Here is a 25,655-nt window from a genome sequence, read left to right as displayed (position 1 = left end):
TTTTGTCTTTTTCCTTTGTTTGGAAAATATACCTTTGTTGCCTCATTTTGCCTAATTCTCTATATTTATTTGTATGTACGAGGTACATGAGTTACATTTCCCCATCTTGGAGAAGTGGTATTATGTGGGAGATGTCATACGGGGCCCAGAAGCACACTCCCTTCTGGTTACCAGAGCTGTATGATTTAGGGATGCCCCCTATGTGGGCTGAATGGACCCTTCTGTTGTGGTGGGACCCACTACTGTGAACGTGCTGGTAGAAAAGACTGGTTCTCTATTTATTGGCATGTCTTTCCTTGTGTGGAAGCTGCCAGCCGTGGGTAGGCAGGGCTGGGTCCTGGTGTAGCTTCCTGCATGGCCTGGAGAGTCCTAGGGCTGCTGCCAGACTGCTGATAGGTGGGCAAGGTCCCAGGATAGCTGGCTCCACGGCTCTGTGGTTTGGGCCTGGTGCTGGCCCACTGGTGGGTAGGCCTGGGGGGGTTCTGGGGCAGTTGGCTGCAGGGCCCTGGGGGATCCTGTGGCTGATTGTGGCCTGCTGGTGGGTGCTGGAGCCAAGAGTTTTGAGTTAGGTTGGAATAGTGGCTGAGCAAGAGCTAAGAGAAATGAGTTAAGAGACTTCAGAAATGCCTTAGGGTATTTATGACTCAGTCATTTGGGGTTCCTGCAAAGGATGTGTGGTCCTTTGGGGTGTCTGAGTGGCTGAAAGAGATAGAACATTCTTGTAATTGAAGCACGTATGCCAAGTGCACATGTTTAAAAAGCCCAAATAAACTCTGCACTGTGTCTATAAAGAGTAGGTTGGAGTCATTGCAGAACTGGTCCATATCATTTTTTAAGAAATAATGGTGACCTTGGAGGTTGAAAGAGCAAATGTTTTACTTGTCAACCTCACTTCTGTGTCTAGAATTTACTAAAGCCAGTTGTGTAATTAGACTTACTGTACAATTATTTGTCAAATGACTAGACCTGTCTCCTCGAGGATAATAACACTAAAATCAGTAGTGTGCTGGTAAATGAATTAACAGCTGGATCTCAAAAAAAAGTGTGCAGATACATATGTACTCAAGTTTATTACATATTTTACTGACATAAAAGATGTGTAGCATACAATTCACAGTTAATAATAAGTTATACAGTACTTTTTATTGTAAATTCCATAATAGCCAACTGATTCTTACAGAATGCTCTTGTTGATTTTTTTCCCAAATTTGCTAATTCTATGGTATAAATACTCTCATGGTCAATTGAGAATTGACCATGGTGAATTTCAAGGTACCAATGTGAATCAGTGCACATGGAGTTGGGAAGAGATCTTCATTACCACACCATGATATAATGAATCCAGCATACACATAAATTACACATAAATACCTTCAAGAGCATCAGACCAGCTGTATAAACTTGCGGGCTCCTACAACCACCTTCAGGTTTGGTAATTCATTAGAACAGCTCACAGAATTCAGGAAAGAGCTATACTTACGATTATAGTTATATTATAGCAAAGGATACAAATTAGAACAAACCAAAGGAAGAAACGCATAAGATGAAGTCTGGGGAGTGTCCAAACGTGAAGCTTCTGATTGTCTTTTCCTTGTGGAATCCTGGGTGCCATTACTTCCTCCCAGCTGTGATGTGTGACAATACTCAAAACCCTCAAAATTCCCAACCTGGAAAGCTCACATGAGCTTTTGATATCCAAAGTTTTTATTGGGCCTTGATCATATGCTGCTCACATGGCTGACCTTTAGTCTCCATCCCCTCCTGAATATTCAGCCTATACTTTAAGTATCCATTTCCTCCAGAGGTTAAAACTGATAAGGCATATCCCACATTTCCCATTGTCAATCACAGTGTTAGATTATTCAGTGGTTAAAGCCCCAGGCAGCCAAAGACACTCCTCTCAGGCAGGGTATTCCAAGGACCTAGAGATTACCTCCCAGTACCTGAGGGCGAAGACCAGACCTCTTTTTAGGTAAAGTTAATTTTTCACTATACGGATTTTGATAGGGATTCTGTTGAAACTGTAGGTTTTTTTGGGTAGTATTGTCATCTGAAAAATATTATGTTTTCCAAACCACGAACACAGAATATCTTTCCATTCACTTAAGTCTTTAATTTCTTTCTACCATTCTTTGTAGCTTTCATTGCACATTGCACCCTTCTTCTTTTAAATTTTTTCCTAAGTATTATATTCCTTTTGATGCTATTATAAATGGAAATTTTTTGTTATTTTATTTTAGGATTATTCATTGCTTAGTGTATAAAAATACAATTGATTTTTGCGTATAATTTGTATCCTGCAACCTTGCATAACTTGTTTACTAGTTCCATTGTGTGTGTGTGCATGTGTGTGTGTGTGAGTGTGTGTGTGTTCCTTAAGATATTTTATAAACAATATTGTTATCATCTGCAAATGGAGATAGTTTTACTTCTTTTCTAATTTGGATCTTTTTGTTTCTTTTTCTTGCCAAATTGCCCTGCCTAGAACCTTCAGTACAATACTGAATAGAAGTGATGAGGGCAAACATCCTTGTCTTGTTCTTGATCTCAGGGGGAAAGCTTCAGTCTGTCATCACTAAGTATGATGTTAATTATAGAATATTCATAGATGCCCTTTATTAAGTTGAGGAGGTTTCCTTGTATTCCTCCTTTGTTGAGTATTTATGTACTTTAACTTTAATAATTGTTGTTTAACAGCCAGATTACAAAGTTCTTCATAATGTAACAGTTTGTACTCTTGAGCCAATACAAGCCAGCTGTAGCATACTACAGTAAAGTCAACCTTTTTACTTACTTTAACATGCCATATTCAACTGTGGCAAATGAGACCTCCCACATGCTAATTGAATGAGTGCTAATGTGGTTATAATGCTAACGAATGCCTTCAAGAAAAGATTAAATAAAAACATTAATTTCCATAATAAAAAGCAGTTACCCCATACTTTTTTGAAAATGCAAAGTATATCTTATGTTAAATAAATAGCTTACTTTGGGAGTAAAATTTTTCAAGTACCTAGTATATTCATTTATGTAATTTAGTGAGATGATTACTGTATAAAATTAGCATATTCTGATCAATTATCTAGTAGCCTGGCTGTCCTAATTCAAGTTTAATTTGCAAAAGATGCTGTCAATGAACATCACGTCTGTTTTGATCAGGGAGGTTTCTGCAGTTGTGAAAGTATTAACCACAAAGCAATATTCAGTAATGACAACAAAAGCATTAGTACTATAGCTGTGGAAAATGTCTCATTGAAAAACACATTTCAAGGTGCACTGTTTTGGTTTTGCCTCATTACATGTGCAATTAAGGAATAAACAATGAGAAAAAAAGTTTTCTTCTCTCTTCTACCCCAGTTACCTTTAGGAAGTTTAATTTGTAGAAGTAAATTTGAATATGAAACTTTGTCATGTAGTCTGAAAGCATATTAGTGGAACTCCATAATGCTTTATACCTGCTATTATTTCCATGAAAATAGAAAAAGATGGCATCAATGAAGTCAGAATCTATCATTTATGGTCTTTACTTATACTTAATCTTTGTTTTCTATTGCTAGATTTTATTATACCGTCAATTTAATGATGTGAATTGGTTAGACAAAGGCAGTTGAGACATATCTCCATGATTTTATAGCCTTAGAATGTTCAAATTATTGAGATGTTTTCTGTCTTTTGTATTCTTATTGAACCTAAGTCGCCCTTTTTAGCACTTAGCAGGGCCCTTGGGGGAAATGTATTGTTTCTTCTTTGAGTATGAAATAGAGAAAAGAAGTTTGTTCAGAGTCAGATATGAACCCCAGAAGTTAAGAAGTCACATATAAAAAATCCTCATTTAAAGCATTTTGAGCTAAAAGATGGCTTAAGAGGGTTGACATTTCTCAAAAAAGTTTCTAATTATCATAGTGTGAACAACAAAAGGTATTAGGATATAAAGAAAAGTCACCAACTCAAAGAGTGCTCCCGTATCAGTTTAGGCTTATTAGGATAAATAAAATAGATGTATTTGGGGATGTCTTTCCATCTTACAATGATGTCCTTAGCCTTTTCTTGTGTCCATGGAAATAGCTTCCTGGCAACCATCTTCATACAATGTGATTGTACCTCCTGGAGCAGCAAATTGCAAGTGGGAAGGAAATCTGACCCAAACATTATTAGACATTGATTTGTGAGCGAATGAGTTTCTCTGTGTATCTGGAACTATACCATAGGGACATGGGGATTCTGGGCAGCTATCTTCTCTCTGCCTTGTTTACTGAGGGGCATAGAAAGCCAGTTAGAAGGAATGAAGCAGATGCACATGCAAAGAGAAGAGAAAAGATAGAAAAATACATGCTGTTTAAAATGCCCAAGGGATTTTGAGCATGAGAAGGAATACTCATTTTTCTTTGTATTCTTTGTTCAATTTTTAATCTCATATTCATGTAGAAAACTATTTTTTGTTGAATTCACATTTAGATATTGATTGCAAATTTTGATTAAAGTCCTCTAAACAATTTAAACTAAAGTTATACATTTAGTGTAGTTGATTCTTTTCCTCAAGCTCCTTGAACAGCAAATGAAGCATAGGTAATATAATGATTACAGATCTTCTGAATAACCCTTTACCAAGGATAGTTACAAAAATACTAATACCTTCTAATTAACTTTGTTTCTTATTTTTTTGTATCATCTCTTTTTATGGTTTCAAAAACTACAGTTTCTTAGGGTTTTAGAAGTTCAAATCGAATATATTTTTATATCTTCCTCAAGTTGTTTTTTGAAATCTTACCAAAACAAAAGTTAAAGAATATCTTAGACAAGCTGGGGTGCAGGTTTTGTGGTTTTAATGGATTGTATTTTACAGACAAAAGTTTTTCAGAACTAAGCCACTGGTCAAACAATTTTAGCTTTTCAACCTTTTCATTGAAATGTGACTTATATTCAGAAAACTATGCAAATCATAAGTGTATAGCCTAGTTACTTTTCACAGTTGAACACTCTTGTGAACCAGCACCCAGATCAAGAAACAATACAGCAGAAACTAACACACCATTGTAAAGCAATTATAATCCAATAAAGATGTTAAAAAATAAAAAAAGAAACGATACAACAGGCATCCCTAGAAATCCCCCACCAGTTATACCCCCTGGTAACAAGTATAGTTATTTTAAAGTCCTTGTTTGCTAATTCCAATATCTCAATCACCTATGGGTCTTCTTTCATCAGTGTTTCCTTTGCGTATCAGTTATATGATCTTGCCTTTCCCAAGTCTCCTAATTTTTGATGGTCCAATGATCAAACACTAGTTCTCCAGTTCTCTGAAACCAATTGGGTGTCCTCCAATTCAGTTCAGATTTTACACTAACTGGAGTAAGTGCAGACTCCACAGGTTAAGGGCTCACTCCTACAAGATTGCCTCCATTTCAGACACTAGCTGCAAATGAGGTCCCTAGGCTACCTACACTTCTCAGATTACTACAACTTTGGGGGTTCCCACAACCCTCTCCAAGTTTGACAATTTGTTGCATTGATTTACAGAACTCAGGAAAGTGTTGTACTTATGATTACAGTTTATTGTAATGGATGCAAATGAATAGTCAGTTGAAAAGGTACATAGAGCAAGTTATGGGGGATACGGAGCTTCCATGCCTTCTTTGAGTGTACCATCCTCTAGTATATCAATGTGTTTACCATCCCAGAAGCTATCCCAAACCTCCTTTATCCAAGTTTTTTTTTTTTTTTTTTTTTTTAACTGAGGTTTTGTTATACAGGCACTATTGATTAAGTCATTGGCCTTTGGTGATTGAACTCAACCTCCTACCTTAGTTCCTTCCTTGGAGGTCAGGGAATGGGGCTAAAATTTCCAACCTTATAATCACGTGGTTGGTTCCTCTGGTGACTAGCCCTCATCCTGAAGCTATCTAGGGGCCATACCTTGAGTCATTTCATTGCTTAAACTCATGCATAAATTCATGCTCAAAAGGGGCTCAAAAGACACTCCTATCACTTCAGGAAGTTCCAAAAGTTTTAGGAGTTCTGTGCCAGAATGCAGCAGTGGTGCAAAAATAAAATATATTTTTTATTATGTCACAAATGATATTGTGAATATTATACATAATAGAACCAAAAAGTTTCTAGATGATATTATCTTCCACCACAGATAATTCCTCTTTCCTCTCTTAGGCTCACAGGGCAGAGGACTGATCATGTCAATCCATTCAGTGTTTTCTTTGAGTCCGGCCTAGGTAACAGTTTTGGTAAGACTCTATATACTGCTGGTTCACCTACTTTTCTAGGGTGGCATTCAACTGAGTGCCTGCCAGGTCTTTGTTTCCTTAGCCCTGTAAGACTGGGAAATTCAGCTCTTCAGCTTCCTGTCCCATGCAGCTTCAAAATTTTGCAAATATCTTAAGGGATAGATTGACCATGTGTTTCAGGACTCCCAAGTATCCAATTTTATCACTGTAGCTCAAAAGAAATACCAAATCCTCTGCTGGTTTCTCTTTTTCCAACAGTGGCCTTCAGTCAGGGGTCAAGCCTGAGCTTCTGGTGAGCCGAGAATTGATAAGTGCCTCTTTATGAAAAGTGGCTGTGGAGCTCAGGGTCAGTTTACCACTCCCTCTAGCGTTTTCATCTCTTGCCTGTTTTGTTTCCAATCTCCCTAGTCCTGGAGGTTTTTCATTTCTTAAGCACTGCAGGATCTCAACCTGCGTTTTAGAAGACTTTGGCCTTGCTCTTTAGCTTTCCACATAAACATCAGAATTCAACGAATTCCCAAGATATGGAATCAATTACCCTCCACTGAGTGTTGGTGACATCCTAGGGAAGAATACTAGAGATCAAAGAGTTTGCATGAGATTGAAGGTGGGTAAGAGAGCCATTACTTTCATTAAGTCTCTCTTGATAGTGACAGGACTGAAAAAATATTTATTTTTATGATCTTTTCAACACACCCTTTCAATTTAACTTATGGTTGTTTCCTACTTTTCTTATATTATGAGTTTTATCAACCGCTATTATTAATTTTGCCCTCTTTGAAATGTGACACCCTTCCACTTGCCAGTTTTAGTCCTTTCTGAGAAGTGGTTGTTTTCGTACCTTATTTGGGCTTCATATCCCTTTATTCTTAAACTTCTATTGCCAGAATTAGCTCCAGTGAGCTTTCGCTTCTTGCAACCAAAGGTCTTGACAAACACAAGCTTATTAACTAAAGATGAATATGAGTCTGGCAGATGGGCTAGAGGATAAGATTTACTGAAATTTGTTAAAAAAATTATAAGAATAAGATGAATAAGATTCTATTTATAGTTTGTCTAGAGAAAGAAGAGTAAGCAAGGGTGTTTTAATGGTGTAGCAATAGCAGAAAAAATAGGGAAGGCTACAGAGAAAAGAGAAAAAGTTGTCAGGGAACATTATATTCAAACTTGAGTAAGTAGAACATTCATGGAGAAGTAAGTTGAAATCCACAGGGAACACCTCATTTTAACTGAGTTTAAAATTATCTAGGATGTAAAAAGTATGTCCATGGATACAAAGAAATGACTGGACTATCTTCAGTGATCTTTGTGGAGTCCTGGTTATAAGAGTGACATTAGAAATGGAAGGGAAGCATCTGCAATTCTCATTTTTTTATTTGAGAGGACATTGATGGGCAGGGCAATGGTTGTAGGTGAGACTATAGAAGATGTAATTCTAGTAATGGTTTGTTCATGCTTAGAAAAGATGGCACAAGGGACTGGCATGGGTTTAATAATCAGTGACCCTGACAGTAGAGCCTTCTATCCTCTATTTCCTTCGACAGAGTTACGGATATCCATTACAACAGACATTGGCACTTGGATTTCAGCAAGGCATTTGATAATATCTCTCATGACATTCTTATGAATAACAAGGAGAAAGTTAGTTGGTTAATGGCAAAAAGCAGGCAGATTTATAATTGGTTAAAAACTGTACTCACGAGCATTGATGTACAGATTGTTATCTGTTGGAATAATCAGTTAAAAGAATGAAAGAAACATTTCTTTTAGGGCTGCACAAAGATGATATAGCCCAGTGCTTTTTTTCTGTCCCTTCATACCAGCACTGTCCAATAGAATGTTCTGTGATGATGGAAATGTTCTGTATCTATGCTGTTCAGTACACTGGCTACATACGGTTTTCTGAGCATTTGAAATATGGCTAGTTCAACTAAGGCACTGAATTTATATTATTTTATATTTAATCACTTCAAATTAAAATAGCCCCATATGACTAGTGGCTACTCTATTGTACAACACAGCTTTAAACTATCTCCAGCTTTTTAATGAAACACATGCAAAGTGTATATTTTTTATTAAGATTGATTTAAAGATACATTTTATAGGATTATGAAATGGTTTTGCTAAGAGAATCCTCAACTATATTACAACTGTTTACAGATGATAAAAATGAGGCCCAAAGGAATTAAATGATTTATTCAGAATCACAGTTATCAACTGAACAGGGACTCAAACTAAGGTTCTTTGAATCTCAGTGAATACATTTTTCACATGTACCATATTGTAGAAAATAGCCCTTTATAGGTATATAAGTGGTTATTAGATATTGACTTCCAGTGACCAAGCAGTAAAAAATTTTCCTTCTGAATTTTTTTGATAATGAGTAAAGATAAGTAGTATCTGCAGTCAATATATTGATTCTTTGTAGATAAGGATTCCTAAAAATGGAATGTTGAGATTCTTTTCTCAGTTTTGAAGGCCAAAGCTAATTAACGTTAGCTTACAGTGAGTAAATGTGTATCCTCTTGGGAAAACTGTTTTTAGGTCCCTGAACTTAAGAGTTGATTTCCTCTTTTTTTTCCTCCACTCAATTAAAAAATATATTATTTAGGACTATGGCACTGTGCTAATGTATTTCTGAAAAAAGAAAGAGGTGACCTGCTGCTCTGCGAAATTGTAGCAAGAAATCAACAGGGAAGGGATTAGAACAATTGAAATCTTACATTCAAAAAGGGAGGAAATGAAGTTTGATTAATAAGATTTATAGTCTGTATTTATAGGAAAGAGAACAAAACTGTATTTCAAATATTATTTGTACCAAAGTAAACTCATTATCTTCTTCCACCTTCGAAGATATAAGACAGTTCCTCCTTCTAATATCAAATTGAATGGGCATATGCGTGCTTGTATAATTTTCTTAAGAGTAGAAATGGATTGTCTTGATGCCTTTTTTTTTTTTTTTTTTTTTTTTACGGTATGTGGGCCTCTCACTCTTGTGGCCTCTCCCGTTGCGGGGCACAGGCTCCAGACGCGCAGGCTCAGCGGCCATGGCTCACGGGCCCAGCCACTCCGCGGCATGTGGGATCTTCCCGGACCGGGGCACGAACCCGTGTCCCCTGCATTGGCAGGCGGACTCCCAACCACTGCGCCACCAAGGAAGCCCTTGATGCCATTTTAAAGAAAAATCTGTTTGTTCTGTCTCCTCAAGTGTAGGGAGGTGATGTGTAAAGTGGGATTTTTATTAATTTTTTTTTTTTTTTTTTTTTTTTTGCGGTACGCGGGCCTCTCACTGTTGTGGCCTCTCCCGTTGCGGAGCACAGGCTCCGGACGCGCAAGTTCAGCGGCCATGGCTCACGGGCCTAGCCGCTCCGCGGCATGTGGGATCCTCCCGGACCGGGGCACGAACCCACGTCCCCTGCATCGGCAGGCGGACTCTCAACCACTGTGCCACCAGGGAAGCCCAGATTTTTATTTTTCAGAGAGGAAAAAAATCCCCTAAGAAATTGATGTAGTTTTAAACTCTGGTTATTGGTATATTTAAACCCTCTTGTTTTGTTCTGGTAGGTAAAGGGAGGGAGGGAGAGATTTTTAAAAAAGGAGCTGAATCTGAGAATTGCCAGGGTGGAAGTAAAGATGGGGAAAACAATATATGCTGCACAGAAATCATCGCCCATGTGGGTTAGCCCTTCTTGAGTCCCCATATCTGGTCAATGTCTGCAGTACCCTGGCTATACCTCTCTCTATGATCCCTACTCTCCCTCTGCCCCCGTATGTATCGAATACCAGAAAAAGACCTCAGAGATTTTGTAGTCCAATTTTCCCATTGTACAGAGGAAATTGTCTTGCAAGTAGTGAAGTGATTTTCCCATGTTTGCACAGAATGTTGACTAAGTTGGGGGTCTCATAATTCCCAGTTAAGCATTATTTTCTCTCTACTGTGCTACTCTTCCAGTCCTGCTTATGTAGAAGTTTGAAAATGGCTTAATTCTTGCTTCCAGCCATTTAATATTAATATTGATTAATATAGCAAGTACAATACCTGTGTTTCACTCTGGGCTTCATTGTAAGTTACATGTGTGTAGAAGACAATGTTTTAGGGCCAATGATTTGCTTCCTACAGAGAAAACTCAAAAACAAAACAACCCCTATCCCCCCCCCCCAAAAAAACATGGTTGTATGCCATTTAGCCTCTTCCTCTTATTCTGATTTACAACAGTATTTGTTGTGTCCTTCGTATGCAGAATGTGGGACTTAGCTCTGTAAGGAGTTAGCTCGTGAGATAAAGTATCTGTATTAGTAAAGCTAGTTTCTGCAGTGCTCCAGTATCACTCTCCCACCCCAGCCCTCACTCTGAAGATTAGGTCTCACTCACCTAACATATCACTTCTTCAAAGATGCTTCCTTGTCCGCCTTCTCTGATGCTGCACCTCTTATCCCCTTTACTCATATCTATCTTCTTTTCTCTATCTTCTTTTCTTCGTTGCTGTGATCTTATGTGAATTTATTCTCCTTCTTTTCTCATCATTTGTGCATCTTCCTCAATATTATGTAAGTTTCATGAAAACAAGGATCATATCTGTCTTACGCAAACTATAGAAAAATGCCTGGTACTAAGTAGATATTCAGTAGATATTTATGCAATGAATGAATTTGCCACTGACTGGGCCCACATCCACTTTCCCCCTGGTGCCTGGGTGGTTGGTGCAGGGGTAACATCAACTTCACCAATGCCTGGTCTCCTCCAAAAGCAACTGAGATCCTGCTGTTGAAGTGGGGTAAACAGTCTCAGATTCTACCCTCTGTTAAAGGTAGTTTTCCCTTTCAACCCCTGGGGTTATTTCCTCCTAGTTAACCAGTCATAGCCATATTAGTCCCTCTCAGCAGGTTTTAGTACCTTGAACTTAGGTCTTGATAAGGACTTCAGATTCCTAGGACTAGTTTTCCTTCATTCTCATGTCCAGTTTTTCCTTTTCCTCATATTAGTAGGCATGTACTTTTTTTTTTCTTAAGGAGAAATTCACATAACATAAAATTAATCATTTTAAAATCAACAAATCAGTGGCATTTAGCATATTCATAGTGTTGTATAACCACGACCTCTATGCAGTTCCAAAACATTTTCATCACTCCCAGTAAAACCGTGTATTCATTAAGCAGTTATTTCCCATTCCCCACATACCCTCCCCTAGCCCCTAGCAAGCACCAATCTGCTTTCTGTTTGTATGGATTTGCCTATTCTGAATAGTTCATATAAATGGAGTCATACAATATGTGGACTTTTGTGTCTGGCTTGTTTCACTTAACATGTTTTTGAAGTTCATCAATATTTTTAGCATGTATTAGTACTTCATTTCTTTTTATGATTAAATATTACCCACTGTATAGATATTCCACAATTTGTTTATCTATTGATCTGTTGGGCATTTGAGTTGTTTTCACCTTTTGGCTACTTTGAATAGTGTTGCTATGAACATATGTGTACAAGCATGTGTTTGAGTCCCTGTTTTCAATTCTTTGGGATATATACCTAGAGATGGAATTGCCAGGTCATATGGTAACTCTGTATTTAAATTTTTGAGGAACTTGGTATTTACTTTTAAAACTATGTCTTTAGGCCACAAGGAGCCTCACAGGTGGTTGATGGCAGAAAGAAAGGTCTACCTTAAGTTGACATCCCAAATTCCACCAAATTGAAAACAACTATCATTTTTAAAAGGTAGTTACCCTTGCCAAAAAACAAAAACCCAAACGTCCCCTGCTATTCCCCAAACAGCTACAGTGCCTGTTATGAGAATATTGAGATCCAAGAATCATGCATGGAATCTAATATATAGTAAGGATTAATATATATTAATTACTGTCTTTCATAATTTATTAGTCATTTGACCTTAGGGAGGTCATATAATCATTCTGGTCTCAGTTCTTTCATTGTTAAAAATAATCTTATTCATGAAATTGGGGACCTGGGGGGAAAAAACTCAATAAATGGAATTTAGAAATTTACTGATGGCTAGAAAAAAATCTTTTTTAAAAAAATAAATTTATTTATTTTATTTATTTATTTTTGGCTGCATTGGGTCTTTGTTGCTGCACAGGGGCTTTCTCTAGTTGTGGCGAGCGGGGGCCACTCTTCGTTGCAGTGTGGGGGATTCTCATCGTGGTGGCTTCTCTTGTTGTGGAGCATGGGCTCTAGGCACGCGGGCTTCAGTAATTGTAGCACGTGGGCTCAGTAGTTGTGGCTTGTGGGCTCTAGAGCGCAGGCTCAGTAGTTATGGCACAGGGGCTTCGTTGCTCCATGGCATGTGGGATCTTCCCGGACCAGGGCTCGAACCTGTGTCCCCTGCATTTGCAGGCAGATTCTTAACCACTGTGCCATCAGGGAAGGCCTAGAAAAAATCTTAATAGTCAAGTCTAATTTTCTGAAAATACAGTCGAGGAAGCTATATCCTTGAATGATTATGTGACTAGCCCAGGGTCACAGTGTTGTCGCTGAGCTTATCACCCTGGTCTGCAGTGTGGTCCAGGGTTTTCCGTCCCATAAAGTAAGTTCTAGTTCACTTACTTCCTATTTGTTTCCAACAATTGATTACCCAGTATAAGCTGGAGACCGGGCCTGGCATCTAACATACTTTAACTCATGTCCTTGCAGTAATCCTGCATTTTACCAATGAGGAAACAGAAGTTCATGGAATTTTGGCAGTTTACCCATGGTCATACAATTAGCAAATGGTAGAGCCAAAATTGGCAATCAAGTGTGTTTGACACAAAATTGTGAAATTTCCTGACACCACAAGTTGGAGACCTTAAAGAAGGGAGGGGTAGAGTGTAGAATCAGCAGCCTTCCCAGCCCAGCTAGAGTGATCTACCTAGAAGTTGTCTTGCCCAAACATCCTCCTTGTAGCATTCTAGAAATCCCCTCCTACACATATCTCTACCTGAAATCTCTGGTGAGAGAGGAACCTTTCCTTTCTTTTGGCCTGCCATTTGGTCTTGAATTTCCCACAGGTATAATTGTGACTCCAGGTAGCTAGGTGATATCATGATTATTTTCCCCACAGGGGAAACAGAAGATGGTATTCCAGATCAGATTTGTGCAAGGATATCACAAATACCCTGTAATTGTAGCTGCCCCAGAGTACTTCCTTGAAATACCTTTTTCTAAAGTGTATACATCCTTTGCCAAATTATAGAAGCCTAAAATTGCAAATAGGTTCTGAGACCTGAAAAAATTTTCAGAGAGCCTGGTTTTGAAAGACATATTAGGTTTGCTCATTCAACAAAATTTAGTGAGTGTCGTGGTAGGCGACCAATGCTGGGCTTGTCACTGAGTATATAAACATGAATAATATATGACCTTTGATTTCAGAAAGCTCACAGTCCAGTGATAGAGATGGAAACATAAATGTATCAATTACAATACAAGCTGGCAACTTTTATCTTAGTGGTGTGAGAAAACAGACTTTCTGTGTCTGGAGATCTGCAGGCACACACATTATTCAGGAAAATTGTGTCCTGACTCAGCTTTCTCCCCTCTGTGAGGATATGCCTATGCTGGTGCTGAGTTTGGATTAAGAACCAGGAGGGCCTGTTATTTGTTAACATTTCCTAAAAAGCAAGATCATAGCTTGCTAGTAGAAACTCTTCTGGAATGGTGATTATAAGCCCAAGTGTAAAAGGGTGGTGGTATAGCAAGATTTCAGCTTCTGGGACTTCCCTTGTGGCGCAGTGGTTAAGAATCTGCCTGCCAATGCAGGGGATACGGGTTCAAGCCCTGGTCCGGGAAGATCCCACATGTGGCGGAGCAACTAAGCCCGTATGCCATAACTACTGAGTCTGCGCTCTAGAGCCCACAAACCACAACTACTGAGCCTGTGCCCCACAACTACTGAAGCCTGTGCACCTAGAGTCCGTGCTCCACAGCAAGAGAAGCCACTGCGATGAGAAGCCTGCGCACCGCAACGAAGAGTAGTCCCCGCTTGCTGCAACTAGAGAAAGCCTGCCAGCAGCAACGAAGACCCAATGCAGCCAAAAACTAAATAAATGAATGAATAAAAATTAAAAATATATATATATATATTAAAAACAACAAAACGATTTCAGCTTCTTTCTCAAAGATGGCTGGATCCTACCAGAAGGGAGAGCGTCAGTGGCAGCTGCACAACCTGTGGGGAACCAAACAACAAAGAAGAAGCTACGCAAGAATAAGCTGCATGTGCTCCTGCTCTGTACAGCCACTTCTGTTAGGTTCTGTGTTTAGCCATTAGGGAAATACATTGAAAACTCTGTGTGTGTGTGTGTGTGTGTGTGTGTGTGTGTGCGCGTGCGCGTGTGCATATATGTGTCCTCTTCCTGCAGCTCCAGAGCCGAACCTTCAGTGCTGCAGGCAATAAGAACACAAGGCTGTGAAAGCACTGAGGAAGATGAATCTACTTTGTGTGGCTTCACAGAAAAGGTGACATTTCAACAAGGTCTTGAAAATTAGTATGAGTTTTCCAGTTGAAGAAGTTGAGGAGGAAATGCCAGACAGTGGGAATAGAATGTGATGAAAGTAATGAAAGAGCCTGAGGCATTCAGGGACCAGTAAGGAGTCCAGTGTGTTTGTGCAGCAGTGGTTGTATGTATATTAAAGCAACATTGACTGGAGTGTGGATTGTAGTCAGATTGTGAAGGACTCTGATGCCAGGAAAAGAAAATTGTACTGATAATGAGTCATTGAAAGGTTTTAGGCAGGGGTAGGATGTGGTCAGTTTTGGTTTTAGGAATATAAGAGGCAGTAATGCAGAGGATCGGTTAGCATGGGAAAAGAATGACATTTGAAGAGAAAAAGTAGGACTAAGATGAGGCAGTGGCAGTTTGGATGAGGAGGGAAGGCTGAATGTGAAAGACCTTTCTGATCTGAAGGTTGAGGGAGGAATTGAGAATGCCCACAGTTTCTAACTTGGTCAGACTATTAAGCTGGATGGAAAATGTAGCAGAGTGGATATGGGTTTTGGAGGTGGGGGGAAAAATGGGAAAATAAAGAGGTCAGTTTTGCACATGTTAAGTTTGTGGTGTTTTTAAGGACATCAAGTGAAGATATAAACAGCTGGAAATATAGCTCATGAGATACAGATTTTGGAGTCATTGGTTTATAGATTGGTAATTGAAACTTGACAGTAAGGTCACCCAGCATGAGTACATGGATTAAGAGTAGGATAACTAAAGATGGAACCCTAAGAGACATCAAAGTTTAATGTAATATAGAAGAAAAATCATGAATGGTGATGTTGACCTTAAAGCAAGAGAACTAGGTGAGACTGCCCTCCCAGAAATTAAGAGAAGATTGTGGAGTGGTCAGATGCAAATGTTGCATACTTCTCCAATAGTATGAGTATTGAAAATAGCTCATTAGATTTGGCATTTAGGAGATCAGTGTTGACTTAGTAAGTGTGGTTACTATGGAGTGTTAAGGAATAAATTAGAAATGACAATGTAGGATATAGTAGGTGTAAATAATATTTTTAAATTAATTTTTGTTTTTATCAAGATGATACATGTGCATATGAAGAAAATTCAGAAACTACTAGAAGGCTACTAGGAAGATTTTCTTATCTTTTCTCTTATTTCCATTAAAAAAAATCTTTTTTGTTCTATTTTCTGGAAATTTCCTTGATTAAATCATGAAATGCTTCTATTGCATTTTAAATGTTGACAAATGATTATGCTTTAAATCATCAAGGCTCTTCTTTGTTCTTTGATGGTTTGTTTTTCACAATACCCTGTTCTTGTTTCATGTATATACTATCTTCTTTTATCTTTCTGAGGAAGGAGAGACAGGACTAGAAGTAATGATGCTGAGAACTCCAAACAATTCAAAGTAGAACATTTCTATGTGTTGTTGGGAGAGGAGGGTCCTATTCACTCATGCAAATGGAATTCTCATGGGCCCAGCCCACCAGGCAGATTTGTCCTGACGTGGTTGAATATTAAGCGTAGACACAGCTTAGGTTCAAGCCAAGAATCCTGCTACAGAGACATATATGCAGGCTCTGTTTTGTATGCTGAACAAAATTCAGACCCATACCAAACTATTGGAGGGAATCATGTCTATTTTGGCCCAGTGGGATGATTAGAAAATCATAGCTATTGTCAGATCCTAATTTGAATGTCAGTTAGAACCAAGTAGCTCATGGGAGTGAGATCCAAGAACCTTATGACTTAATATATCTATTTCTATTTCAGGCAGAGCAGAAAACCAAAGTGAAGATCAGGGCAGAGAATCATGTTTAAGTTGTATTTTTTGAGTTCTAACTCCATGCTCCAAATTTTCATACAAGTTTTCTAATGGAATTTTCACAATAACATCATGAGTAGGTATTACTGTCTCATTCTTGACAAAGAAATAGAAACTCAGAGAGGTAGTGAATCTTACCCAATTAAGAGAGACTAATGGGATAACCAAGGCTTTCTTACTCCAAGTCCAAAATTTTATCCACTAAACCACCTATTTGTTCCCAAAGCAAATAAGGAAGAGAACCAAGAAAGTAAGTTGCAGAGAAGAGGAAGAGGCTGCCTGCAACTCCTTGTTCACCTATTTGTAATTTCTTGAGTACTAATTAGCATGTATCAGAATTTTCATTTCTCACTAGGAATAATTTGTTATTTGGTCCCATGCAATCTTTTCCTTTACACTTATTTTACTCTTTAACCATTTCCATGTTTGAAAGTTGGGAAAGGGTGGATCATGGCTCTGATAACCTTTGTTTTAGTTAGCTTGCCACAGGTAGGATTTGACTTTTCCATATTATTATAAGGTAAGAAATATAAGTTTATTGTGGAAAAACTAGAAAGTATAAATAAAAATTTAAAAATTAAAAAAAATCCATAATTCCTCTACCTAGAGGAAGTCACAATTTCCACACTTTCTTTATTCATGGATAGTTTTAAATGGAGCCATGTTATGTATAGTTCCATAAATTATTGTGAACATCTCATGTCAGTAAATGTAAATCTATACAGTTGCTTTTAATGATTTAAGAGTTTTTCATTATATGATTATAAGTAAAGCTTTGTTTTGTTCAACCAGCATTCATTAGCTGTTCACAAGCTTTGTTGTATACAGAATTCCAAATAGATTTCTTTTGTCTTTTGCAATCCCATGTCCCTGAACTTACTGACCTTCTAGGTGCTGGTAGATTTGGACTTATGATTTTATAACTGCTAATTTCACTAGGCATTGAATTGACTTGATAGAAATTGCTGGAATTGTTCAGTGAGAAGTAAATTGTTGTGTAGTACTTATTTTCAGCATGATACCCTAAGTGAAGACACCAGATAAGAAGTGATTAAAGTACAGACCACAGAGGCTCTGAGTGAAAAGCAAGGGTCACTGCTTTATTGCTTTTCATATAAAAAAGGGAAGGGCTTCCCTGGTGGCGCAGTGGTTGAGAGTCCGCCTGCCGATGCAGGGGACACGGGTTCGTGTCCCGGTCTGGGGAGATCCCACATGCCACGGAGCGGCTGGGCCCGTGAGCCATGGCCGCTGAGCCTGCGCATCCAGAGCCTGTGCTCCGCAACAGGAGAGGCCACAACAGTGAGGGGCCCGCGTACCGCAAAATAATAAACAAATAAATTAATTAATTAATTAAAAAGGGAATAAAAAGGAAAAAAATTCGGAGACAAAGTGTAAATGAATTTGACTTGCTGACTCTTGAGAAATTTGGGATTTGAGCACTGAATCTTAAACACCTTCAGAGAATCACTGAGTTAAAAATTTAATAGATCAAAATGGAATATGAGAAGATAAAACCAGAAGGTTCCTCATACCTCCACGTAGCAATTGATATATCTTTTGAAAATTTCATGTCATGCGAAAACTTTACAGGAAACCAACTACATGTGTTAGTGGTTGAAAATTGCTTATTTTGAGCAAAGGAGAAAGCCAAATCCAGGAGAATAATAATGAGTGTTTCTGCATTTCTTGAAGACGTCTAGGAGATGTAGGTGATGTGGACCCTGATGTTGGGAAGTCAAGTGATGTAGCAAATCACTTTGTGATGTAAACAAATGAAATTATCAACCAGGAGGTCTAGTTGATCCCTGTTCTACATTAACTTTTTGTGTTACTGTGTATGGGTCACTTAACCTTTTTGTATCTCAGTATGTTCACCTATAGATTTGGGGATGGTTTTAACTCTGGTCTGATCCACCTTGTAGACATTGTGGGAATCAAATGACAGAATGATATAATGAGTTTGAAGACACTTTGAAAAGGACCAAGCTCTCCAGCTTAGGGGTTCCTGAACAATAATAATAACTTTCATTTACTTCTGTTCAATCAAGTGCCTGGTTTTCTTGTTCCCAGAATACAGTTCTTAAACATCAGAACTGTTTCCCTCATTAGAGATCCTCAGTAGAAGACCTAATAATTCAAATAGTTAATCCTCCCAGAGTTAAGCATTATTTGTTTAGAAGAGAGATTTTTTCAGTTGTGTATTTTAAAATCTAATTTCATGTGTAGAAAATCTGTATCAAGGTATGTAGTCTAAAACATAAGATCATTTCATTAAAAAGTTAGACTCAAACATGGAGAGAATGTGGTTAGCTAAAACAAAACCCAGCAAGGACACAAATTAAAAACCTGCTCATCCAGTCCAAGAACTAGATTATTTTTCCCCACAAAAAAGGCTACATATTTTAAATAAGTGGAAAGAATTTTAAAGAGGCAATGAAAGCAGTACAGTAAGGACTCTGAAATCATGGGAACACTTACACTTTACCTTTGATAAAACTGGGCTTTTTAAGTATCTTTCCTTAATTGGGGAAATTACACCCAGAATTTAGAGGTACTTACATTATATGGGAGTCTAGACTTGTTTTCCCTTTCTTTTGTCCTAGGAGTTTGTACTGTAGATCACACAGGGCTGTGATAGAGAACATAAAAGCCTCGATTCTGCCATTGAGAGCTCTGCATGGCACCTAACTCGCCCAAAAGACTTAATGTCCTTCCCCAGTGTGAGTAATTTTCTCCCTATTCGTTGGTAGTATCTGTACTAGATCAAAAAGTTCAGTGGTATAATGCGAAAGCTTGATTTTGATTTTAGGCTTTTGGTTCCTTAATTTAACTGTGGAACATTTCCCAGCCCCCACCTAAGAAATTTGCTTATAAAATTTCTACCAAGAATCAACAGGTGAAGTTGAATCTGGGGAAAGTTCATTTAGCACCTTTTGATAGTAGCTTTCAGAGAAGGAATAACTTTCAATCTGTTTGCTATATAGGACATTTTATAAATGTCTATATTCCAAACGTCTAAAGGAAATTTAGAGAAGGCGTATATACTTTGTCCATTACTTCACCTTTTTGGGGAGGCATTTGAATCTGTAGGATAACTTTGAGTGGTTTGTTCTCATTCTCCTACCCAGAGTCAAGGTCATGATGACCTTTTTCCTGACTCTGATCTGTGAGTGGTGGTGGATCTAAATTGTCCCACATAAACAGAGACTGAGGTTATTTTTTTTTTACATCTTTCAAACAAAGCATTCTCTTTTATTGACCATCTCTTTTTGCATTATTAATTTAAAAATCCTCTCTTGTTAGTTAGCTTTACCAAACATGTCTTTTCAATCCGTGATGAGAACCAGAAAGAAATAAATGGGTGTGGAGTGAGAAGACCCCATGCTGCCACAAGCATTAGAAATTATAACCTTTCATGCAGATTGGCACTCAATATTTGATTGATTGACAAGCAAGATCAATTTAGATTCTGTTGGCTAGCAAGCACTATAATAGCTTTGAAAATTACTTGGGTGCATTGGTAAACATCTAGAGCTTTTAATGTATGAAAGCGCAGATTGTTCTCACTTTATTGGGTCATAGAGTGAAGCGGGTAATAAGAAATCTGGAGTTCACTGTTCTGCTTTCACTAGGTGTAGTTTCTACTTATGCTGATTACAGCCGTTTCACCTCCTGTCCCCCTCTCCCTTTCCTTTCCCCATCTAGCCCCTGAGTTTAGCCTCTTCTTACCCAAAGTAACTACAGACTCCTTAAGGTAGCTTTATGAAGTAGTTTAACTTGATACAAGTCTCATTAATCTTTATGTTGGTCACTTAAGGTATTTCTCTATAAAGCACAGGTAATTTTAAGCAAAATCAAGAAGGAAAATTGTAAATTGAAAAGAGATACTAGAAGGTGCTGAAGACAAACAAGTCAGCACTTTCTAATGACCCTTTGACAACTTCTTCTCACCTCTTTAGTAACCATTAGCAGTTTCATCTATTCTTGAAACATGCTAACTCTTTTACTGGAAGGTACCAAGTACACTAATGCTAAGGAGTAAATGAACAACAGAGAGTTTAATCTGTTATCCCTCCCACCGCATGTGTGTGCATCGTCGAATGTTTGAACAGAAAGATGTTCTTGGTCCTAGAAACCAGGCACTTGGTCCATCCACCATGCACATTTTATGTATCTGGTGTTTCAGGTGTGCATTTTATGTACCTAATGTTCTACTTCCATTTGTAAGTTTCCTTAGTAGTTGGTTTCTTGCTTGCTTGGTGTGTATTTTGATTTGTTTTATTTACTTGAATTCTTGATAGAGTCTAAGGCAAGTTTGAACTCTAGTTAATTGTAGCATAGCTCTGTTTGTCTCAAGTTAGAAATGAAAAGTAAAATGAGAGTAATAATAACATACATCTCCCTAGGAGAGCTACTGTTTTCTTTTTTGCTCATGTCTTTCCTTTTATTTACCAACATACAGTCATATTCCTACAATTGCCACTCTAACATCTGTATCACTTTGGAACCTACTTTTCTCTTAACATTATTATAAACATTCTCCAGGATTTCTTGCAAGTAAATTTTAAAGAATGAATGTACCTAGGCCAGTACATGTCAAAATTTTTTGACCATGCCCCAGTCTAAGAAATATATTTTACATTGTATTTTGCAAACATACATAGATGTACATATGCACATGTACACATACATATGTACGTAGAAATAAAGGTTTCAGGAGACAATACTTGCCCTCACAAAGGGTGATGCAATCTGATATTTTCCATTCCATTTCACTCTCTTTTCTTTTCTATCCATTTCATTTAAAAAAACAACTGCTGGCTTTGACCAAGTAAAATATTTTCATCACTCCCTGTAGAACTGATATACTACCATTTACTCTCCTATTGTTGGGCATATGGATTATCTCTAGAACTTTTTTCCTCTTCTTTCCTGACCTTCCTTTCTTTTTCTTTCCTTTCCTTTTTGTTTTCACAGAACATATTACACCAAATGGCTCATGTATTTAGTAGTTTGCTTTTGTTGAATTATTCCCAAGAATGGAATTACTAGTGCAAAGATTTAAAAAAGTATGGTCTTTATATTTGCACTTTAATACAGAATAGTTTCGTAATGCCAGGCAGTTCTGATAGGTGATTAGGAGACAGGTGGGACAGAGAGGTCTTTATTTACAGACATCCATTAAGCGCCTATTAAGACCTCGGCACCATAGTGTTGTGGGGAAGGGATCAGAGTCAGAAGCCCTGAATCTCTCAACTTTGTCATTTGCCAGTTTTGTCAGTTCTCTGATCTGCAGTGAAAGCTACCTCTTTGGGCTGTTGTGTGGAGTAAACGAGATAGTACATCACTGCAGAATGTCATTGTTTCATTATTACTGCCCATATTTCTATGGCTAACTCTGTATACCTCTCCTAAGGAAAACTTTATTCTGCATTTAATCAATTGGGGCATCAGCAGTTTCTTAATTGTTGCCCTCGATAGAAACTGGGTGGCCTCCTACGGAGAGAGGCAGAAAATTTGGCAAATCGGAGTTCCTGGACGGCTTATTCCATGTTTACAGAGTGAGGGTCACCTCAAGTCAGATTTTAGTGACTCCAGAGGCACTAGCTTCTGCTTCTTGTCCCTGAAGCTCCTTTTATCCCCGTTGGGGTATTGATCTGAAGAGCTAACAGAAGGATGAAATTGAAAAGATAACAGAACAAAAAACAAAAGGAACCCCACAAATCTCCCTACGTAATTTTGTCCTTCCTTTCTGAATGGGTTGGAGGGACATGTGAATTCTTTAAATTTGCCTTTGCTCTAAAATCATCATGGAAAAATAAAGTTTATTTATCTGATGGTGTACCTTTATTGTTAAGATTCTAATAGATAAGGCCCATGTTTACCTAGGGTGAATCATAATTTATTTCACCTTCTTGAGGGCTTCTGACACAGGTTTGACATCTGCAGTTAACTGAAGAATAGATCTTTTTGCCTCAAATCAGGGAACCCTCATTGGGAGGACAAATTAATTTTATAAGTTCAAGTAGAGTCAATTCCTGATTCCTCCTGGGGTTGACTAGTTTGTAGATTATCCAACTTGTACTTTTCCCACCTCCTGCAAGTTACTTGTTATTTGCAGTGACTTTACTCTTTATTTGCACTGAAAAACTGATTTTTAAAAAGGATACACTTAAGACACTTGGAATTTTCTATTTTTTAGATTATTCTCAAAAAAATGTAGTTGGAGGGCAGTTTTAGGGCATCAAGATACTGTGTTATGCTACTGTACTGATAGATACATGTATATTTGTTCAAAACCATACAATGTACACCACCAACAGTGAGCCATAATGTAAATTATGGACTTTGGGTGATTGTGCTGTGTCATTGTAGGTTCATCACTTGTAACAAATATACCACGCTGGTGGGGGATGTTGATAATGCGGGAGCCTGCGCATGCGTGGATGGGGGTGGGTATGAGAGAAATCTCTGTATCTTCCTCTCAACTTTGCTGTGAATATAAAACTGTTCCTTAAAAAAGTTTTTAGGGGCTTCCCTGGTGGCGCAGTGGTTGAGAGTCCGCCTGCCCATGCAGGCGACACGGGTTCGTGCCCCAGTCCGGGAGGATCCCACATGCCGCGGAGCGGCTAGGCCGGTGAGCTGTGGCCGCTGGGCCTGCGCGTCCGGAGCCTGTGCTCCGCGGCGGGAGGGGCCACAGCAGTGAGAGGCCCGCGTACCACAAAAAAAAAAAAAAAGTCTTTAAAAAATGTAGCTGTAGAAGAGATTGAAACTATTACCTAAAATGAGGCATTCGTGAATTTCAGTCATCACCTGAAGTGTAGGTGTGAAGATTAAATGAGATAACGATTGCAAGATACCTGATTTAGGGCCTGGTGAGCAGTGCTATTTTCATCTCCTAGTTGACAAAAATAGAAATCTAGCTGCTGCAAACAGAAATACCTTTATCTTCATTTCTTCTTTCTTATTTTGTTTATGACTACCGTTAAAATTTAATTTTGGCAACCAGTAGCACAGTACTTCAAAGTCAAGGTATCTAAATTCAGTTTTCTTTGGGTCCAGCCATGCCACAAGAGCCCTAGAGGTAGTTCCTAAGGAGATTTATAAAGGAGATTCACTGAAGCATTGTGTGTTGTCGTGAAAAGTCTGTCAATAGAGGAAGAGATAAAGAAAATGTGATGTATTCATATGATGGATTATTGCATAACTGTTAAATGACAGATCTATATATGTCAATACAGATAGATCTCCAAAGCATAATTTTGAATGAAAATCTCAAGTTACCAAATTATGGAAAGAGTAAATGTAACACATAAAATGTTATAATTGTATCATTATAAATAATAATAATAGTATGTAAAATATAAAAATAGTTTCTAAGGGTATATATTAAATTTATGATAGAGAGTTCTCCGGGAAAGGGGGCTAGCAGGAGAAAACTGGAGTGTGGAATGGAGGGTACTTCAGTTTATCTGTCTTGTTTAATTTCTTTTTAACAAAAAAGGACTTGTAGTGCCTCAAACAGATATTCAAATGAAGAGACAGGTAATCAGGGTAACATATAAACTCCTAAATGTTTATTAGTGTCCTCATTTCTCTCATTATTGTTTTCTAGATTACCTGGGCTCGGAAATCTAAGAATAAATTCTATTTTTTTGTTTTATTATCTGCATCAGTCTTTCATCCATGTGTGTTACTTCTTTTAGAATGTATCTCAGAATTGGACATTTTTTTATGTTTTTAATATCACTGTTTTAATTCACAAAGTTATCACCTATATCAGCCCAGCTCCCTGCAGGAAACAGATGGCACACTTAAATGTTGTGATTGAGGAAAGTTTAATAAAGGGATACTTCATAAATGTATGAGCATAGAAAAAGCAACAAGTGTGGGTATAGACTGGTAACACGAAAATCATACATCACACCACCTGTAGACCTGAAAGGTTAAGAGGAAAAAAAACTATTAAAATAAGAGAGAGAGTGTGTGAGAGCGAGAGGGGGGGGTGGGAGAGCACAAGAGAGAGAGAGAGAGAGAGAGAGAGAGAATTACCAGGAGTCTTCTCCCTTTAGTAGAGGTCATAACCAACCTGAGGGGGTACATCAGTAAGGCAGCTCGGGAATACAGGCCCTGACTTTTCTCTTTTCTGATTCTCTGTCCATGCATTTCTCTGGATAACCTCAGTGGGAAGCCACAGAGCAGGTGCATTGCTTCAGGTCCTCCAGGTCAGCAGCTGGGGTGCAGAGCAGGGTGGAGAAGAGTAGGAAGTGGATCTGGAAGGCTATATGGGAATATCCAGCATGCCATCTCATCTTCTCATGTCTGGAGTTTTGAAAACACAGATGTAGGATGTATAGAGAAAAACTAATTAAACAAGGTAAACTTTGCTGTCAGGTAAACTCTGTGTTATTATTAAAACGAAAAATGTGTGAGGCAATTGAAGGCTCTGTTTCTGCTCTTCCAGGTTTTCTAAGCACCAGATGTTGATTCTTACATTAGCTGCTTTCTAACTGTGTGATCTTGAGCAAGATGCTAAGCCTCTCTGTTTCAGCTTTCTTATCTGTAGAGTGGATATAATCATAGTGGTTTTCCTACAGATTAGGTTAAATAATTTATGTTCAGTTCCTAGCACAGGGCCTGGTACATAATAAATGTACCCATTTAATATTAGGGTTTATCCTCTATTGTTATGAAAACTATTCTCCAAGCCCAAGAAAGTCAAGCTGCAATCACTGTATTAGTCAGATCACAAGTCACTAATTACTAATGGCCAATACAAGAAGTGAGGTTGAGTATCAAGGAACATTCTAGGACTGGCCATCCTCTTTCATTTTTGCTTATCCAATTCTCCACTTCAAGTTCTAACCAAAAAAGCACCTTTTTATAAAGTGTTATCTGAGTTCTGCACCCCACAGACTATCATCTTTCAATCTATAGCATTCTTTTTAGAAGCCAAATACTATATTGTGTGGTTATAGACCACCTAATACAGTCTTCCTGTTGTACAAAAATATGTATTTCTATCTACCCAGCTAGATTAGAAGCTTTTTGAAGAAGACATAATTGTTTTAAAAAAATTCTTAGAAGTATTTACTAATCTATCCATCTTTCCTTCCTCTTTCCCTCCCTCCCTCCTTCTCTTCCTT

At 38.1% G+C, this 25,655-nt stretch overlaps 1 long non-coding RNA gene across 4 annotated transcripts in view; it reads left to right on the top strand.

Moving 5' to 3' along the window:
- Positions 1–25,655, top strand: part of LOC137232677 (uncharacterized) — a 920,890-nt gene that overhangs the window by 135,481 nt on the left and 759,754 nt on the right. For 2 of the 4 annotated variants that reach the window (XR_010947132.1, XR_010947133.1), the window contains exon 4: positions 22,885–22,961. The exons of the other annotated variants lie outside the window; for them this stretch is intronic. This is a non-coding gene — a long non-coding RNA (uncharacterized lncRNA). The remainder of the gene's footprint in view (positions 1–22,884; positions 22,962–25,655) is intronic. 4 annotated transcript variants of the gene reach the window in all.

This window comes from Pseudorca crassidens, chromosome 10 (assembly GCF_039906515.1).
Source record: "Pseudorca crassidens isolate mPseCra1 chromosome 10, mPseCra1.hap1, whole genome shotgun sequence".
Taxonomy (NCBI): domain Eukaryota; kingdom Metazoa; phylum Chordata; class Mammalia; order Artiodactyla; family Delphinidae; genus Pseudorca; species Pseudorca crassidens.
This window is presented reverse-complemented; position numbering and strand designations above follow the sequence as displayed.